Source organism: Lynx rufus, unplaced genomic scaffold (genome assembly GCF_022079265.1).
Source record: "Lynx rufus isolate CCGP_SWC_20201006 ecotype Redwood Valley unplaced genomic scaffold, mLynRuf1.p SCAF_2, whole genome shotgun sequence".
Taxonomy (NCBI): domain Eukaryota; kingdom Metazoa; phylum Chordata; class Mammalia; order Carnivora; family Felidae; genus Lynx; species Lynx rufus.
In genome coordinates this window covers 206391056-206405559 of record NW_025814834.1, presented here as the reverse complement: position 1 = coordinate 206405559, position 14504 = coordinate 206391056, and the positions used below count along the sequence as shown (strand labels likewise).

Here is a 14504-nt window from a genome sequence, read left to right as displayed (position 1 = left end):
CTGTGGCCTGGCTCTTGGATTTGTACATCTGCTCCCGGAACCAACTTGGTGCCAATTCAGAAACTAATCTTTGGTCGAGGGACCCGTTAGCTCCAAGCTGGAAATCCTGTTTATTCTGCTGGTGTTTTAACAACTTGCTGAGCCCATGGGACTGGTCTAGAAGCTAGGATACAACTATAAAACCCAGAATTAAGGAAATGTATAATTTTTGAGGGGAGAGGAAGAGCTATATTGGTAGGATCGCTTAAGTAAAACTAGTCTTCCCTTTTTGGTATCTGGTTTTGAGATAGCACTAAGAAAACACGTTTCCTATTTTAAAAATACGCTAACAGCAGAGAAGGAGGAAATAGCCAAGTTAGGGAAGTGAGATTGCAACTGAACTTAAGCAGATCACTGGATGGAATCCCACCTTGAGCAAAAAAGCCTGGAAATGCTTGGGGAGTAGAGAACATACAGAATAGTGAGCTGTGCCTTTTATTGACTAAGCTTTTCTCTCTTTTTAAAACTTCTATTTTAAAGTAATCTCTACACCCAATGTAGGGCTCGAACTCACAACCCTGAGATCAAGAGTCGCATGCTCTGCTGACTGAGCCAGCTGGGTGCCCCTTAGGTTAAGCTTTCCTACGTCTAAGTAAAATTTAAGATTGGCAAAGGAATTTGTAACCGTGACGGGGTCAGAATATCTGCAATATTTCAGTTTGTTCGGAGCATCATGAAGGTATTTCCATTAGTCTGCAGGGATCAGGGACTCCCGATGTTAAGAATTTCCTGGCCAGTACCAATTTCTCAGCTGCTTCGATCTAGAATACAGTGTGTAAGTAAAGCAGCCGACTTTACAGGAGACCAAAAAGTTACCACCTTAGGGATTTTATGGCCCTGAGGTGTCCTGAGTTGAGTGACCTTAGCACAGATTTTCTCAACATTGGCAGTTTGAGGCCAGATGGTTCTCTCTTGTGGGGGCTTGTCTTGTTTATTATAAGATGTTTAGCAGCATCCCTAGTCTACTCACCAGATGCCAGTAGCACCCCACTGATGAAACAACCAAAAAACGTCTCCAGACATTGCCAAATGTTCCTGGGGGCAAATTTGCCCCTCGTTGAGAACTACCGGTTTAACAGGACAGTTCATCACAGATTTGCCACAGATGACCCTGAATGTTGAATTGAGGAAACTGTAGGAAGAGTGGTATAAATTTGGTTTCATACTGGGGTGTCTGGCTGGTTTGGTTGGTGGAGCATGTGACTCTTAATCTCAGGGTCTTGAGTTCAAGTCTCACGTTGGACGTGGAGCCGACTTTAAAAAAAACAGGGTTTCAGATCCCCTGCATGTGTTTGGGTAAGGTCACCTACTCTGACAAATCTTAAGTTCTTTGGTACAAAGATTAATATTACACCTCCAACCCCAGCCATTCTACTAACATGGTTTACTGTGTACCAGGATCTGGACTAGATGCATTCATGATTCATTTAATCCATACAGTCATCTGACTTTACCTATTCGTATAAATCCACCTGCTTTATAGATGAGAGAACTGAGATTCACCAGTAACACAATATGGCCGATAAATGGTGGAGCTAGAATCTAAGCCTTGGATATCTGTCCCCCTAGTCTTGGGCTTTTTACATCATGTCTGCAAGTGTGAATTTAACAAGCATCTCTTGAAAATCTCCTGCATGCAAGATGTTTCTTCTTTGACTTTTCTTCAATTTATCTTACAAGGTAGAGTAACATTTTTTTAGTTTCATTTGATGCAGAAAAAGTATGAAAACAAAAATGGTCCATAATCTCACTTCCCAGGGAATTCCCATTTTTCCAAGCAAAAGATATATTTGCATGTGGACAGAAAAATCCAACAGTGTAGAAAGGGACAAAAGGAAATTTGATTGGATTGGATAGCACCTTTGTGTGCCAGAGAGCATGAGAAGGAGGGGCAGAGGGAGGAAGGGAGGGAAAGAGAGAGCGAGAGAGAGAATCTTAAACAGGCTCCACAGCTAGTGTGGAGCCCGACCTGGGGCTTGATCCCACAACCCTGGGATCGTGACCTGAGCCAAAATCAAGAGTTGGATGCTTAGCTGACTAAGCCACCCAGGCACCCCTAAAAGGAAAATTTAAAGTCTCTCCCCTAAATTAGCAGTTACGTATCCTTCCAAAAATATGAATTCTACAGATGTAAGCACATACCAGACGTATGTGCACAAACACACATATCCTTTTTTTATTTACACAAAATGCAGACCATGTCCGTTTAGGCTATATATATTTTTCTTACCCAATAAGTCTTGGGGGTCTTTTGCTATCAACATACAGAGATTGGCTTTATTTAAAACTAATTTTAGCAGCCGCTGAGTAGCTCCTTGTATGGCTAAAACCTAGCCTTCCACTGTCAGTAAAAAAAAATGTAAGGTCAGGGATTTAGGTATGTCGTCTAACCTCCAAAGCAGAAGAGGTTGAGAGAGGTAAGTGACAGAGCCATGACTCAACCTCCATGTCCTGAAACCAGAACTGATACAGTTCACAGTTGCCCAGCACTGTCTCCCAGCAACCCTGCGGTACCAGCTTTTTCCCATGGAAGTGAATTTACAGAGGAGATTCTTTGTCCCAAACAAACCCAGTAAGAGGAGAGGCTGCAGTTCATCTCCGTTTCATCTGGCTCCGGCCCCACGCCCTTGCCGTGAGGTCACGCTGCCCGGATATCAAAGAGCAGACTAAGTCCAGTGTGTCAAGGGCTCTGTGGGGATTGGAGAGGACAGCAACTCCCTATCTCCGCTGCCACTCCCCGAGATGATTCCCACGCGTTCTCCGTGCAGCGGCACGACCCAGCTACCCCCAGTGCCTGACGTTGTAATTTCTTTGGGTCCATTTAGAGCCAGGTTCCAAAGAACCCTGAACACTTTAATTCTGTGAGAGGAAGGAGGAGGAAAATGCAGAGCAGCCAGTCTGCTGTATAAACTGTCTCCTGTGCCTAATTTTCCCACTGGGATTATTTGGACTCCGAGTTCCACAAAAGAATAATTTCATCTAGTTATTGGTGGCTCGGTGGGTTGAGTGTTGGACTTTGGCTCAGGTCATGATCTCTCCGCTCGTGAATTCGAGCCCTGTGTCAGGCTTTGCTGACAGCTCAGAGCCTGGAGGCTGCTTCAGATTCTGTGTCTCCGTCTCTCTCTGCCTCGTGCTGTCTCTCTCTGTCTCTCTCTCTCTCTCAAAGTAAGTAAACATTAAAAAAAATTTTTTTTTTAAAGAAAGAAAAATGTTCCTGCCAGATGACTGCTGGTGAAAACGAGTGTTGGGACCACAAGGTAATTCGAGATTCCTAGCAACTGGCTGGTGCCATGGAAAAGTATGTCCTCTATTGGGCAGCTACTCCCTGAGCAGCGTGTGGGTGCCAGGGCCTGGCTGCTGGAGAGGAGGCCAACTCTGCAAGGTGTGGGGGGCCATGAGGAGTCCACCGTGATGGCGGTGGTGGCTGGAGCATTCAAGTGTAACTGGCCCTTCCAGGAGCATCATGTGTGGTCAGTTTCCACAGGCAGCTTAGTTCAATGCACTTGACAATGGCTTAACTATTTTGCTAAGCATTTTCCACCCACTGCCAGGCATTTATTGGACATTTTCCCTTGGTCTGGAATGCCTCTCCCCATGCCTCCCCCAATCTGCCAACCTACTCCTACTCATTCTTTGTGACATAGATAGGCATGGTCGCCTTCATGAAGCCTTCTTTGATTTCTGGATTGAACTGACATCAGAGGCCCTCCTGGGAGCTCCTTTAACACCCTGGCTTTAGTTCTTTAGTCCTGTTCAGTCAGAAAATGTATGTTGTGTACCCCCTATGTCATGTTGTATTCCAAGTATCACTGTGGTATAGCGTCCACTCTGTCCCCAGTCAGATCATGAGCTCCATCAAGAGGGAATCTCTAAGTTCTTGGCCTCCAACCCAGGGCCTGCCCGTGATGGATCCTCAAGGAACAGTTTGATTTTTGTAGGAGACACATGACTGCCGCCTGGTTGAAGGCTCTTCCTTCTAGTGAACACAGATAACTAGAATTCATGGGAGACAATGGGAGGGGGCAGGTGGGAGGGCTGGGGATGGAAGTAAACAAATCAAAACAAAAAAAGGAAAGCCTTCACCGGGTGGCTGGCTTCCCTCTCTGTTCTGCACCTGACCTTGCAGTGAGGCAAAGTTAACTGCCCTTGGCTGGCTCTGCTTGAAAGCTGGTGGGGCCCCTCCGGTGCCTAGCAACATCGTGACGGTCCAGAATGGTGATTTAGAAGCTGGGTGTGTCCCCTGGGCAGGAAGCCACCAACACCACCAAAGCTGGCTGCTTTCACTTCCTCTGAGCCAAAACTCCGCCTTCAAGTGGGGCCAGCGCTTAAGTGTTGGCCCTGTCTTAGCACAAATTGGAGGTTCTGGCAAAGATAACTCCAGCACTTATGAAGTGTGTGATCTCAGACCTCTCTGAGCTTCCGTTCCCACACCTGTCTCATTCCTGCCTTAGTCCCAGCTAGGCTCACCCCTTCCCAGCACCAGAAGCAGAGAAACATTCAATGCATGCTATTGTGGCTGAATCTGCTAGGTTGGGGGAAGATTCAGTACGTGATTCTCCCCTGTCCCTTTGAGCTTGTTCTGTCTTCTGAGCCCCTCTCTTGAACCCTCCATTTCTAATGTCTACACATTAAATCCTGGTCTTAGCTTCTCGTTCCTTCTATCTCTCTTTTCTGCTTTTTTTTTTAAGTAATTATGATTTTAAGGTAATTTTCAAATAATCTCTACACCAAAAGTGGGGCTCGAATTCACAACCCTGAGGTCAAGAGTCACGCGTTCCACCGTCTGAACCGGCCAGGTGCCCCTCCTCTCTGCGCTTCTTTTTTTTTTTTTTTCCATTTTTCTTTTTTTGTTAATGTTTACTTATTTTTGGGGGGGGAGGGGCAGAGAGAGAGGATGACACAGAATTCAAAGGAGTATGACCGCTCTGAGCTGTCAGCACAGAACCTGACAGGGGGCTCGAACCCATGGGCTGTGAGATCATGACCTGAGCTGAAGTTGGATCCTCAACTGACTGAGCCAACCAGGTGCCCTCCTGCTTTTCTTATCTGCAGCCATTAAATCTCATCATCAAGACGCACAAAAATTCTACACCTTTAAAAAAAAAATCACAAGTGGTTTGGTTTTTAGGTCGATAACTATTGCTGAAGTGACCTTTAATTTTTTTTTAATTTAAATATAACATGCATCCTGGAAATCGTATCACTGGATGAATTTGTACAAAGTGAGCATACCCCAATAACCACCTTGCAGATGAAGATACAGAGAATAACTAGCATCGCAGAAGACTTCCTAGGTCCTTTCCTAGTCAGTAATCCCCCGAAAGGTAAGCTATTGTGATTTCTACTGGCATAGAGCAGTATTGCCTGTTTCTGAACCAAGTGGAATCCTACAGTGTATATCGTTTTGTGTCTGTCTTCTTGTGTTCAACATTATGTGTTTGAGACTCATCTACCCCCCCTGACATCCTGCTTTTCCATGCCTGTGTACCTGCACATACCTGTTCTTTCTGGCAGAGACCAGCGTGGCCTGCCCTGGCCCTTTAGATTTAGATCAAACCTTGCTCCCTTGGGAAACCTTCCCTTATCAGCTCTGTGTTTGAACCTCAGCTCTTTCACCTGCCAGCTGTACAACTTTAGGCAAGTGCTACTAACCTCTTCATGCCTTGATTTTGTTGAAGATAATAGTTTCTATATTCCAGAGTTCTTGTGAATTTCCAGTGAGTTAATACATATTAAATACTTAGAACAATGCCTGGAGCATAGGAAGTACTTAGTAATTGTTAAGTATGTAACTCTTTTTTTTTTAATTTTTTTAATGGTTTTTTATTTATTCTTGAGAGAGAGAGCATGAGCGAGGGAGGGGCAGAGAGAGAGAGGGACACAGAATCTGAAGCAGGCTCCAGGCTCTGAGCTGTCAACACAGAGCTCAACATGGAGCTCGAACTCACGAGCTATGAGATCACGACCTGAGCCAAAGTCAGATGCTCAACCAACTGAGCCACCCCGGCGCCCCAAGTATAACTCTTTTGAATATTCTGCTTTTCTTGTTCTGCTAGATACTTGTGCATACCTCTGTCCTCGCACTTTTGATTATTGTTTGTCCCGCTATGAGACCTTAACTCCTTGAGTACAGATTATGTCTTCATTCATTGCATTTCTTCAACAGGTAATTAGACTACATTCTAGCACCGAGGGTCCAGTGGTGGAAAGAAGACCTTGAACTTACTTTTTAATGGGGAGAGAATGATAGTAAGAATACTAAAGGGGTGAGATTGTTTTGGATAGTGACAAGGCTATGAAGGAAATAAAGCAGTGTGGTGTTGTCATGGGTTGGAAGTGCTGCTCTAAGCTGCGTGGGGAGCAGGTCCTCTTAAAGAGGTGATATTTGGGGCGCCTGGGTGGCACAGTCGGTTAAGCGTCCGACTTCAGCCAGGTCACCATCTCGCGGTCCGTGAGTTCGAGCCCCGCGTCAGGCTCTGGGCTGATGGCTCAGAGCCTGGAGCCTGTTTCCGATTCTGTGTCTCCCTCTCTCTCTGCCCCTCCCCTGTTCATGCTCTGTCTCTCTCTGTCCCAAAAATAAATAAACGTTGAAAAAAAAAATTTAAAAAAAAGAGGTGATATTTGAGCAAAGATGTGCAGGGTGGAAAGGAGCAGGCTTGTGCAGAGCAGGAGAGCTCAGGACAGCAAGTGCAAAGGCTCTAAGGCAGGCACGGGAAGGTCAGTTCTGTCTGAGAAGTTTCAAAGAGGTCAGCATCGCTGGAGCCCAGTGAGTGAGTGCATGGTTCTGAGGACATTGGAGAGGTGGACAAGAACCAGGAGAAAGCATTGAAGAGGTTAAGCAGGGGCATATCAGTTATCTTTGCATGCGAGGTGCCTAGCACATAAAATATTCACTGACTGTTGAATATTGGTCCCAACATGCCAACGTGAACCAATTGGTTCACGTGAGTGATTCTCCGATCGTTTTGAAATTAAGACTTCACTGTACCATGGGCCTCTGGGTTCTTACTAAACCCTACCAATGCAGATGGAGTTGCTCAGTCATTTCTAGACTTTTCTCTCCCCTATCCCATCTCAGGCACCCTTCTTCAGTGACTCAGATTGTCTCCACCAGAGATGTGTAACAGAGATGAAGAGGGCAAGCCTGGGCCAGTTAGAGAAAAGGAAAATAGAAAACAGGTTTGGTCAGTTCCTCTCCTTTCTCTGACTCCAAGAAGGGTCTAGGTCCCTAAGCTGATGGACTATGGCTTCAGATACAGCAGCCCTGGCCCCTTGAGGTGTGGCAGGCCGGATCGGGAGCACGTCCGGAATCCTAGCAGCAGAGTGGGGCTGCTGACATGACCTGAGCCATGGCCATAACCAGCCAGATGAGGGGAAGACCAACCGGTAAATCAGAAATGGAAGGGTAGGCCTGTGTCTTAAGGATAGGTATCTACCCCTTGGTAACAATAGTGAGACTTCATTTTTGTTTTGTTTATTTCCAACCTTCATTTTTTATGAAATATGACACGTGAGGAAAAGCATGTAAAACAAATGTATAGTACAATGAATAATTATAAAGCAAACATCCACATGTAATCATCACCGAGGTCATGAAATAGACCCCTGCCAACACTGCCCGCCCCCATCCCTCCCAGATTACAACCTCCTTTGGAGGCAGCCAGCAGCCAAATTTTTATAATAATCACTTCCTTACTTTTCTTTATAGTTTTATCACCTATGAATCACACGGAAAGTCTTCAATTAGGACTTTCTCATGTAAATCCTCAGACCGAAGACCACAAAGGAGAACCTCTTTAATGTGGATCCTCGTCTTCTTGAGTAAATCTTGGCAGGCCCCGGGGAGATGGTGGTGGTGGATTTGCGGTCTTCGGCATTTGGCTGAGAATGCAGTTTCGAGACTCCTCTCACTCATTGTGTTTAAGGCACCTGAGGAGCACCGTGAGGGGCGCAGAAGTGCACCCAGAACCGAGCGCGCCCCCGGAGCTTCCGGTAGGGCAGAGAAAGCGCGGATAACATGACAGAACAGGGCGAAGGCCTGAAGAAATCCTCAGGGAAATGCTACGGGGGTTCAGAAGAAGCAGACGTCAGTTTTGCAGCAAGGAGAGCAGGCTCTGTGGAAAGTGGCAGTGTGCTCGTCCATGCATTATTTATCAAACATTTTGGGGGGCTGGCAGTGTGCCAGGAAATTAGGTAAAAGGATACAAAAATGAATAAGCTAAGATCCTTGCCTGCTCATGGCTTAATGGTTTAGTTAGCACAGATACAACTGATTTTCATATAGTATGCTTTAAATACGAAGTGTAATAGGAACAATTGGTTGCCTGGGGTTGTCAGGGAAGGTGTAAGAGCTGAGGTCAATGGTGATCCTTGAAGGAGAGAAGGATAGGAGTTTGGCAGACGGGGAGGGGAACTGCTGAATCTGCGGAAGCACAGAGGTGGGAAGGGACACAAGGTCGCTGTGGGCAAAAGGTCCAGTTCATGGCGGGAAAGAGAGTGGGACTTGATAGGTAGGGTGGATGAGCGGGAAAGGTGTTCTAGGCAAGGGGAACAGCATGAGCGGGAGCACGGAGGCAAGAAATCATCATACCTGCACGTATGATACTAGGTAATTCAGTCTTGCTTCAGCCCCCACACAGACAAGGTGTGTGATTGACGGCATGATGGTTAATTTTAAATGTCAACGTGACTGGGCCCTGGAGCCCCAGATACTTGGTTGAACATTATTCTGGGTGCACCTGTCTGTCAGGGTGTTTTGGGGTAGGATTAACATTTGAATTCGTAGACTGAGTAGATTGCCCTCCCTAATGTGGTGGGCCTTATCCAATCCGTTGAAGGCCTGGCTAGAATAAAAAGGCTGACCCTCCCTCAAGTAACAGAGATTTTTCCTGCTTTGAATTCAAACATTGGCCTTTTCTGGGGCTTGAGCTGGCTGGCTGTTGAACTGTCATGGAAACAGCAGTTCTTGTTCTCAGGACTTAGGACTTGGATTGGACCTACATCATCAGTTCTCTTGAGTCTCAGCTTGTTGACTCATCCTACAATCAACTCATCCTGTCAATTTCCATAATTATGCAAGTTAATTCCTTAGAATAAATCTTTTTAGATAGATAGATATAGACCAATATAGATCAGTCTCTGTCTCCCTTTCCTTCTCCCCTTCCCCCTGCTTTTTCTGTTGGTTCTGTTCCTCTGGACAACCCTGACTAATACAGAAGGGCAAGGGAAATAACTTTGGAAAGGCAAGCCGGTGCCAGATCACAGAGGATACAGAATGCCTGGCTAAAGAACTTTGAATCTTATTTTGAAGGCAAAGGAAAAAACACCAGGGTTCCCGAGCCAGAAGGTGACTTAAAAGGAGCCGAGATCGAGGAAGACAAGAAGGTTGTGCTGTGTAAAATGAATTAAAACAGAGATTGTCAAAAGGAAGCATCTAGAAATTGGATATTACCTTTGTGGGTGTAGGACTTGTGCTGCAGAAATGTCGGGAGCCCCTGGGCGTACAAGGGTTCAGGAGTCCAACCCGGATGGAGGCACTGTAGGACCCGAAGCGGGTGGGGACTGGAGATGATTTCTGGCTAATGTGACTGAAAATTGAAGTAAGGCTAGATCCAAGGGCTCAAACAATGCCACTGGGACTTGGTTTCACTGTCTATCTCCCTGCTCTGTTTTCCCCCTCTTTTGTGGTCTCCTTCTCAAGCAGTTTCTGGCCTTGCAGTGGGAAGATGGTTGCCAGCAGTGCCATGGTTACATCCTACCCTCAGCAGAGAGATTCATCATCTGGACAGTTCTGACCAAAGTCCCAGAATTGAGTCTTACCGGTTCTCATTGGGTCACATGCCTGTCCCTGAAAATGCTGCTAAAATTCTCTGATTGGCAAAGCCTAGGTCATGTGTCTCTCCCCACAACTAGGGGTAGAATCCTCTCCTCTAGAGCCACAGGGATTTGAGAATCAGGGAAGGGGCTGTTGCAGAAATGGCGGTGCTGTTGCCAGAAGAAGGAGGAATGGACACTGGGCTGGTAACCACAGGGGAAGGGAAACCAGAGCCCCCCAGGCTGCCCCTCTTGTTAGTATGGGGCGGCTATAGCCAGTGGGGCGGTAGGGAGGAGGCTCTAGAGGTTGGGGTCTAGGCTGGCAGCAAGGGAAGGGATAGACTGGGGTCCAGTAGAAATGCTACCACCTTTTGGGACCATGAAAAGGTTGGGGAGGGTCATTTTCACAAAAACCTGACAACACAAAAGACAAAGTGCCAAGTGAGTTCTTGTCCTCAGAATAGAGGCAGGAAAAGCCAAGCAGTTGGGTGACACCCCATCAAGATATTGGTGCTCATGGAAAGGGCAGACATTGTCTGGGGACATTCATGGGATTGTGAGACGGGATGAAGGAAAGGTCACCGCCAACTAGTCTTGCAGAGGGAGAAAACACAACCAGTTTTCCTCAAGTTTACGAAACTAAGCTTATGCATTTACCAACAGTCAAAAGTTACAGTAGCCCCAAACAACCTAAATTCCAATAGCAGATTGATTAGATATATATTGCAATGCCCTTACAGGAGAATACAGCCTTTGAAAATGGTGTTTCATTTGAGATGGAAAGATATTCACAATGTAGTTTTGAAAGGGAAAGGCAGAGCACAGTCTGTTTTGTGCAGTAAATGTGTGTACATCTCTCTCCATCTCTATAAATCTGGAAAGATATACACCAAAATGGTAATAGTTTGTATCAGTAGGGATAGGACTACACCTGAAGCTTATCTCTTCTGATTTCTCCTAACCTGCTGGGTAGTATGATAGTGTAGTGATCAATTAGGACCAGTCTCTTGGGTCCAAGTCCCAGCTCTGCCACTGCCTAGCTTGGCAACCTTGGGCAAATCCCTTAACACTTCTGAGCCTCAGTTCATGCATCAGTAAATGGGGGTAATGGTTCTTCTTCTTCTTTTTTTTAATGTTTATTTTTGAGAGAGTCAGAGTGAGCATGAGCTGGGAGAGGGGCAGATAGAGAAGGAGACACAGAATCCGAAGCAAGCTCCAGGCCCTGAGCTGTCAGCACAGAGCCCCAACTGTGAGATCATGACCTGAGCTGAAGTCGGATGCCCAACCGTCTGAGCTACCGAGGCACCCCTGGGGGTAAGTTCCTAACTCATAGAGTAGTTGTGTGTATTACATTAACTACTATTACGTGCAAAGCTGTTAGCACCATGCCTATCGTAAACACCGAAAAATCTAGTTATTCTTGTGCAACTGAAAGGCTCAAAAGAAAATACGACTATTATATCACACGTATTGGAAATAGGTGTCTTTTTTGGCCAAATAGCTGTGGTGGTCACCGATAAATGAACTATTATTAACATAAGCGATTTCCCGTTAACACTGGGAGACATCTGAGACTAAGACACAGAGTTCCTATTCTCCTGCAGCTTGCACACTAGCAGAGAAGACAGATGACAAACAGGTGGGGTGATCAGGAAGGCAGTGACATTCGAGGGCCGAGAGGCAACCAACCAAAGGCTGGTGAAGAGGAGGCAACCACGGGAAACAGGGAGTTCGAGGCCTTGCGTCAGGGAGGAAGTCCCGAAGGCAAAAGACTGCAGATGTGGCTGGAACGAGGGACAGTGTGGTATAGTCAGATGGAAAGCGCGGGCGCGCCATGGAGGACCTGATGCAGACCTGGGAGGGAGGTGGGCAGGAGACCACCCAGGCAAGACACTGCCCCTCAGGCGAGCCATTGCCTCCGTCTTTTTTGCAACATAGGAAAAATACTTTGCTTCAGAAGGTTGAAAAGATCAAAAGCACTGTCAGTGGCAGCGCTTTGCAAACGACTGTTTATAGTACCATTACATACACGACCATCGGAGAAAGAGGGGCAAAGCCTAGCAGGGAACCAGCAGCCAGCCAGCCGCGCTGGCCCGCGCGTGCGCGGTGATCTGCCCGAGCCGGGGCGGCCGATGAATGCAGGCCCCGCCTCCAACCGCGCGGCCAGGGCTCGCCTGCGGGTCCCTCCCACTTCCGCGGGCACCCAACCCTGCGTCGCCTGCGTGTTGACGTCAGGCGCGTGCCCCTGTCCGGCAGCCGAGGAGACCCCGCGCAGTGCTGCCAACGCCCCGGCGGAGAAGCTGAGGTGAGTGCGGGGCCCGAGGCTCCCCGCGGGAGCGGCTCCCCCACTGTCCCGTCCCCGCCGCGCGTCTCCCGGCTTCTCCCCGTCCGCGGGGGTACCCCGCCTTCTGGGATCCCGGGAACCCTGGGAGCGCGGGGCGCGGGAAGGGGTGCTCGGCTCGCGCGGCGCCGTCCGGGCGAGCGCGGGTCCGGGTTCTCTCCGGGAGCAGAGGGTAGAGGGTGGCGGCGGGGCAGGCGGGGGAGCCCGGCCGCGAGAGGTGCGCGGCCCGGGCGCGGGGTGCCGGCCTGATGGCGCGGGCGGGGCCGGGCTGTCACCGGGCAGCGGCGGAAGGAAGGGGTCACACCCATCCCGGCCTCCCGGGCTCCCCTCCCCCCCGGTCCGGCTCCGCCGGCCCCGAGGGCGGGTGGGCGGCCGGCCGGCCGGGACCGCGTAGCAGCTCGCGGCCGCCGGTGGCTCGGGCTCTCGGGCCGGGTGTGCTCCCTGCGCCCGGGCTTGGACTTCCTGCTTCGCCGGGCGCCGCCGCGGACATTTTGCGGCGGGCGGGGGGAGGGGAGCGGAATCGCGAGCGCGGCGGGGAAGTGGCGGCCGGGGAGGGGGCGGCCAGCGGACCGCCCCGGGCTGTGCCTGCGACGCCCTTTCCTCCGCAGCCCCGCGGCCCGACTCCCCGTCCGGCGGGGCGGGCCTGGGAGCTGTTTCCCCAGGTTCCTTTATTCCGGCCTTAGGTTGAGTTCCTAGCACCATTTCCGTTTGCTTCTCCAACTCTCCCTGCTTATTCAGCTGAAGCTTCCCTTTCAGGGAGTTACCTAACCACCTCTCGAAACTGTCGTTCTGCCGCTTGCTTAATTCCTCTTATTAGGGTGAAATTTTCTTTGTTCGTTTGTTTTTTCCTCCCCTTTAAGTCTAAGAGAAATGCAGTGTGGAGGATTACGTCATCGCAATATAAGGGGTGAGAGTTTTAACTCCTACAAGTCAGGGACTCACCGAATGAAGACAGCGTTTTTGCAGCCTCGTTTGGGGCACTCAGTGGCATATCCTGCCAGCTTCCCGACGCATCATGTTCATAGATGGGGCTGTGAAATCTTTCGGCCGTCTCAAAGGCCTCTAAAAGCCGGGGAGGTTTGAAACCTCAAGATGAGCTTGTGCCAGAGAGTAAAGCGAAAGACAATACCGACAGCCACTTGTGTAGGCAGTAACTTTGAAGATCCTTTTATAGTCGAATGAAGGGATTTGTGGGAGCTTTTCTCTGGTCCAAAATGACTTCCAGGCTGTTTAACTTCTCCCACCAGACTTAACTGATGCACAGTACAGACCTAAGCCGGCTCACGTGCGCTTTTTTGTGGCCGAAAGCGAATCAGTTCATTTTACGCCTTACCTTTGCTTGCTAGACAATTTAATTTTGTAGTTAAAAACGAATTTTGGGTTTTTAACCAAAAAACGCTTAAGTACCATGTTCAGACTTTTGGGATGGCAGTATTTGTTCCCCAGAATATTAGGTACATCCCCAACTGTACGTCTTTCATTGACTACAGAGATACAGCACAGAAAAATGTTAGCATTGTAAAGCAAATGAGATCCCATTGTGTAATGCATTGTTATAAGGGTAGTTCTTGTTGGAACAAGTACTTTCCTATTGTTTCTTGTGTGTAGAGAGAACATTGCTTGTTAAGAAACACTTAAAAGAAGTGGTAGGTTTAAATCAACTTTTTGTGGTGTGTAGGTGTCGGAGAGGATTGAATAGGTACTGAACTTGTATCTTCTGAAACACTTTGTCATGTGGTACCTTGTTTTAAAAACACCTTCTGCTGCCTTATTTCTTGAGAATTCTACATTAAGAAGTTTAAACATACATCAATTTGCATTTTTTTTAAATATAGGAAAATAGTTTGAATTTACAGTTAAAAAATTTTTTTTAATGTTTACTTATTTTTGAGAGAGAGAGAAAGAGAGCGTGAGCAGGGGGAGGGCAGAGAGAGAGGGAGGCACAGAATCCGAAGCAGGCTCCAGGCTCGGACCTGTCAGCACAGAGCCCGACGCGGGGCTCGAACTCACGAACCGTGAGATCATGACCTGAGCCGAAGTCGGACGCTCAACCGACTGAGCCGACCTGAGCCGAAGTCGGACGCTCAACCGACTGAACCACCCAGGGGCCCCTGATTTTACAGTTTTTAGACAGAGATGAGAGATGGATAGTTAACTGAGTATTAAAAATGAGCTGTTTTCCAGTAATTTCTTCAAGAAATTAGGTATCACGTCCTCTTGAGATGTTTTTATATACTAATCAAAACCTATAGTTGGGGCGCCTTGGTGGCTCAGTCGGTTAAGCGTCCGATTTCAGCTCAGGTTATGATCT

At 48.1% G+C, this 14504-nt stretch overlaps 1 protein-coding gene across 1 annotated transcript in view; it reads left to right on the top strand.

Moving 5' to 3' along the window:
- The first annotated feature begins 12103 nt into the window (after nucleotides 1-12103).
- The window catches only part of CDC42 (cell division cycle 42), a 53184-nt gene continuing 50783 nt past the window's right edge, over nucleotides 12104-14504 (top strand). Inside the window, exon 1 of the mRNA XM_047082638.1 lies at nucleotides 12104-12157. The gene's annotated coding sequence lies outside the window, so the exon portion shown is untranslated. The remainder of the gene's footprint in view (nucleotides 12158-14504) is intronic.